Here is a 6,000-nt window from a genome sequence, read left to right as displayed (position 1 = left end):
ATTTCATGAAGCAAAAAGGGAGAAAACAGAGTGATTACTCAGAAGACAAAAAGAATTAAGTCCTACCCCCTTGGTTGGCTAGCTCCCTGGCCCAGGGGCAGGACAGCGCAGCTGAGGATGGGAGTGTCCAGGGAAAGTGCAGACAGCATGGAGAAAGTCAGCATGGGGCTTGGAAGGGGAGTTCCCAAGCCCTACTGAGAATTTGAAGTCTCTAATACCTGAGAAGTTTAGAGGTGTTAAGCTGTGGCCCAACGTGGGCCACATGGCTCGAGGGTAGCTTCAGATTCACAGCCCATGACAAATGCTGCTGGTGCCAAGGCCCCTTTTAGGGGTGGCTGACAAGAATCATGGAGGCTGGACCAAGGTCAGTGATGGCACAGGGCCACTTTAAAGTCATTTCTGTGAGGTCTGGTGTTGTTTTGACAGATCAAGAGAACTCAGAACAATACTTTGACATTTGAATCTCTATATTGCACATTTTTGGACCTCTTCATGATGTTAATAGTAGACTTTGAACATTTAAAGTAGACATGTTCTAGGTTTTCAAGTTTCCAAATTCTTAAACATCTTATTTTCTTCAGAACACATAGTGGAACACCTTGAATACTAAAGTGACTGCTGCAGGCTCACCAGAGAATAAAATAATAAGTAGAAAAAAAAATCTTGTTGCTGAGTGTCCCACAGGTTCACGTATATATTGACTATTTCCTGTACGAAGGAAGCTCCTGTTCAAAAGTGTACCTAAATAAAACTATTGATTTCTATATGTCACTGACCTTCAGGGTCATTTCAAAGTGTGAACTTGGTGAGTGTCTAGGGTCTGTAATGAAATCATAGCTCTAACAAATGATTTTGTTTCCCAAGTAAAAAACTGATGACTTCTAAAAAAGGTCCCATCCTGTGAACTGAGGACCCCTAGTGGTCCCTGTAGTAATAACTCCTTCTGAAAATGATAAATGTCCGGAGAATGAATCAAGCTCAGACGTTTTTAATATGTATGTACATGCTGTTATGATTAATAAAATACAATATCACATAAAGTACTGAAAATATTACAGTGGGCTTTCATTATTGTAATTTTTTTCAATTAAAGATATCCAAAGTACTTCCACTAATTGGAGAGATGTTTTGGATATGGATATTTTGATGTTACACAAAAAGGTTGTGAACTCCAGCTTTAGATAAACGTCACTAGGACAGCTATTCTCTTTTTGATGAATGGCACCTTGAGTAGTTGGCTCTACTGAGAATAACAGAAATGTTCTATAGAACTCAACCAGTAACAGAATTGTGTTAAGCATAAATAATGTACTGATATTTATTGTGATGTTTAGGAAAAAAGCATTGATTTGCAAAGGAGAATTTGTGACATAATGTAGCACAAAGTGATCAAATGAGCAAGTTTCTTCACATTGGAACTCTGGCTTTCCCTGGCTATCTGTAGAAACTGCAAAATGCAAAGCCTGATGGAAAATCAGGCTTCACTTCAACCAAATTTATAAGTCACCATTTAAAAGTTCACACACACTCACACAGGAGTGAGTTATGTCATAGCCTGGCTCAGCTGTGTGTATAAACTAATTATCCCTCTGAATCAAGTGTCATCATTACTTCTTTATGAAAATATTCTCTTAGATTGCTTGATTTCCGGTGTTAATCTTCCTGGGGCAGTCAAGCAAATACAATTTCTTTAATATAAAGACAGTGATATAGAATTCCTTTTTTCTTATAGTGTTACCCCCTATGCCGAAAACCGTATTAAAGAGCACTTAAAGTGTCAGAGCAAGATTTTTCAGGAAACGAGGGTCATAGGATGGCAATACATCAGGATTCAGAACCTCATTGTTGGTATCAAAGGATAGTTAGTGAGAAAAATAGTGAATGCCTTACTTGCAATCAGTTAAAACTGGATGATGAATTTTCATATCAATATGTTCATAATGACAGACAGGCAAGAGTACTTGAAAGGCGCAAAAAGAATTCACTCTTCAATCTCGATACACAAATATACTTAAGAAAGAGAAGTTTTATTAGGGCAATTTCACTTTATTTTTCCATACAGCAAAGTCAACTACTGCAGTAATAATAAAATAAGCATAAAACAAATTGCAGCCCAAGACAAAATACATAATTTTAAGCAACTACAAGCAGAAAGTAAGTTGTGATTACATAATAGTAAAACCAAGCACATCTGTCCTTTCAGCAGATGAAAGCAGGAGGGTTGCTGATAAGTGCAACATTGTAACCAGCTGGAGTGAAGGCTGGCTACACTAATTTATTAAACAAGTGCCCATTATAACATTTGCTTTTTTGAGTGATTCTGAGTTGAAAGTTAAAACCGTGAAATTTGAACTGTTTTTTATTTTTTCACCTGCTGAAAGAACAGGATCTTACAGCAATTAAAAAACAATCACATAACAACTATAGCTACGGTGTGCTGTTTGGTTTGCCTGTTTATGGTTTAAATTTTGTGAAAGTCAATACTTGTTTTGAAGATTTTTTTTGTGTGTGAACAATAAACCACTGAAATTGGCAGAAACTGATTTGAATAATATATGTCCTTAGTATAGTTCTTTCTCTCTTTTTTTTTTTTTTTTTGTTGAACTTTTAAACATGCAGTAGTTTTGAAAAATGTAAGGAATATTTATCCATGATTTCACCTTAATGGTTGAAGTACCTGCTATTTTTGGTAATGATCTTCAGGCAGATTTGGCCCAATGGAGTTTTTGTCAGTCATGAGATCTCGGAAGGATGGCATATCTTTCCAGCTGAAAAAATCCTGGCAAACTACAAGCTGTCCACAAAAAGCAAAGCAACATGTTTGAAGGGGTATGGAGTGCTAACTCTGTGCCACTTTTGCAAGCAATTTTGCTCAGTCTGTCATTTTATTAGCCTTAACAAAACTCCTTGTAATTATAGACGTTTTTATTCAAAATAAGATCTTACTATTATACAGGTTTCTCTCTTGACTATATACAGAAGTGCAAAAAGTCAACCTTCTCTCTAGACGTTCCAACATGCTAAATTGCAGCATAATCAACCCTCAAGAGTTTGCACACACGCTATAATTCTCATTACGTAAACTTTGAGTATTTGGATTATCAACAAAAAGTCCCTTGTTCTATTTATTGATTATGCAGCTTATTTATAACAAGGCCTGATATTCAGGGATTTCAAAAATATTAAACAATACTTTAACATTTGAAATGGATACAGTAGAAAATAAATTTTATTCTAATATCTAGGATCTAGATCTTCTTATAATAACTAATTACAAACAAAATAAATCATCAAAATATTACTCAATTGTCTGCCAGGATTGTTGCGATAGCAACAACTTAACTTCTTACTTAGCAATGATTATATATTTATAAGATATCCATATAAAAGATCTTTGTTCTTTTAATGAAAACTAGACAAGAACTAACAATGACTGACATTCTTACATTTTAATATTAAATCAGCAAAATATAAATCATTTAGTTAACAATAATACGAATATTCATGACACTACATGTAATTCAAAACTGAGTATGTTATGAAGGAAAAACTACTTTAATTTTTTTTTGTATTTTGAAAAATTCATCAGTAAAATCTAATAAAACAAGAGTCTATAAACTGAAATGGTATTCAATTGTTAATAGAAAATGAAATCTAATAAATGTAGGAAATGAAAAACTACATTTTAACAAGAAAAATAAGTAATATTCTATGATGTAACTAACTACAATAACATGTGAAGTCACCATTACTCTCTTAACACGATTGAAATTACATTGGTGTGGGTTCCAACCCGTAATGTAATAATCTAAGGCTTTAATAGATGTACAGTACAATCAGTAAAATCAACACATCAGTCTTATATTAGAAAGCATCTCTCTCAAGCATAAAAACTTGCAGTAAACTTGGAAGTATGGAAAGTTCTATAACAGAACTTTCACTTCTCCCATTCCATAACTACCAGTGACCTGGCCCCTACTTCAGCAATTTTTAGAACCGCTGAACAGAGCAAAAATATCCTTTACTAGCTGCAACATCCAAACCACAAAAAAGGAATTCCTTTGGATGAATCCATTCTTAAAAACTGAATGCACATCTATTTTTTTTTTTTTTAATTTTGTAAAAGGCTTTCTAAGGCTATAAGCAGTTAATCTGAACAAAACAAAACAAATCACATATAAAATTCACCCATGTACTTAACCCACCCAATTACTAGGTTAATTAAACATTTCCCATTTTCATATTTTGGTTTATCATGCATCTGATGACAGTGCTGCTCTCTTCTTTGTTTAGAGTCACTATTTTAAATGTGACTGTGATGAAGCATTTAAGCAAACGTGAAACCATTTTTGCAAAGCATTTATAGTCTTTTGACTTTTGACAGAGCTATAAATAGAAGCAAAATAATTTCCTCAAACTTTTTTTGTTATCGTGTCTCAGAAATGGCATATCCCTTTTGAATAACATGTTATACAGTATAGTATGCATAAATATTATACTACAATGCATTAAAATAATTTTTATATATATCTACTATATATATCTCCAGTATGTGTGAGTTTATCTGCATTGAGAGAATTTGTGTTGTGCTGTCTATTGTTACTGTAAAGTTAAATTGGCCATTTCTGAGACAGCTTTGGTTTCAAAAAAAAAAAAAAAAAAAGAATGGTGCCCTTTGACTGATTAGTACTAGCAAATAAGCAACAAAATGTGGCTCTGAAAACAATAACACTGAAGAAATAATACTCTAATTTGATGTACAGTCTATGGCACTTCATGAGAATCCTTAACAACATGGTACTTAAAGCCATGATGTGCTTTAAAAGATACACAGTTGTGGTTTTGCTTGGCACATTCATCTCTGTCAGATCCCTCCCTCACCACATCTTACAATCTATTACATTAAAAATATTACTCTTAAACAAAAATGACTGTGCATGCACGCTCTCATCTATAATGGCAATTTTAAATACAAGGTGCACCTTTGTTATTTGTAAACCTTGAAAGAAATAAACTTATTTTTAAAAAATTATATCTTGGTCTACAGACGTACCAATACATAATAGAGTCATGGTTACACCATAGTCTGTCTTTTCAAGATGGCATGAATATATAGGAAACTAATTAGGTATGCATATTTTAATGCATAACTCTGTGCTAGAAAAGAAAGACAATGTTGTTCTTTTAGACAGGAATATCACCTCAGCACAAATATCAATTAAATGTACAAAGTGTATAGGCAACAGTGTGCAGTGGATTTCCATGTTGTCTTTTCTTCTGGTTAACATGCAATATGTGGATGTCTTGTGGCTGAGGGGTTTTTGTGTGTGTTGCTTGACGGTATATACAATATGGCTAATGACCTCGTCCTTTACTCTAACCAAGCACACTGTCCTTTCCTCTTTAGTATGATCTATAAGGGAAAAAGAGATAATCTTTGTTAAAACAGACAATATCTAAAAGCAGTTTCCAAAATATATTTAGTATGAAAATTCTATTTCTTGATCGAAAGTGTGAACATGTACATTATTATACTATCTTCATATAAAAACAAAAACACATCACAAGTACAAATGGATCTAAATTTATTTATTATCTCTATGAGAATAAAATTAGATGTAGAGCTTAATAAAATTGTAGACTCTGCTCAAACACTACTCAATACTAAGCTAAAAGTGTAAAATAAATTTGCAGAATCAAGGGATATACTATACTGGAGCTCTTTTTTAGTACTATCATTGTTGAGCAGAATTTAAACTCACTTTATTTCTCCTCTAAAGTTTAATAGGTTTCAAGAGTAATGATTTGGCCTACAAAATTAAAATTCATGCAACAAGTCATGTTAAAAGAGTCATGATTCTATTAGACATGGTTCACGATCAGACGGTTCCTGACTTAACAATGGTTCGAGTTAAGGTTTTTTGACTTTATGATGGTACGAAAATGATAATCACTTAGTAGAAACTATCTAGGCTAACCTACGGTGTTCAGTAGGTTAGG

At 33.5% G+C, this 6,000-nt stretch overlaps 1 protein-coding gene across 14 annotated transcripts in view; it reads right to left on the bottom strand.

The window, feature by feature from the left end:
* Window positions 1–2,008: 2,008 nt before the first annotated feature.
* MBNL1 (muscleblind like splicing regulator 1) overlaps window positions 2,009–6,000 on the bottom strand; it is a 173,519-nt gene continuing 169,527 nt past the window's right edge. For all 14 annotated transcript variants that reach the window (XM_011380845.2, XM_011380846.2, XM_011380848.2 and 11 more), the window contains one exon: window positions 2,009–5,413. The gene's annotated coding sequence lies outside the window, so the exon portion shown is untranslated. The remainder of the gene's footprint in view (window positions 5,414–6,000) is intronic.

Source organism: Pteropus vampyrus, unplaced genomic scaffold (assembly GCF_000151845.1).
Source record: "Pteropus vampyrus isolate Shadow unplaced genomic scaffold, Pvam_2.0 Scaffold408, whole genome shotgun sequence".
NCBI classification, from domain to species: Eukaryota; Metazoa; Chordata; class Mammalia; order Chiroptera; family Pteropodidae; genus Pteropus; species Pteropus vampyrus.
This window is presented reverse-complemented; position numbering and strand designations above follow the sequence as displayed.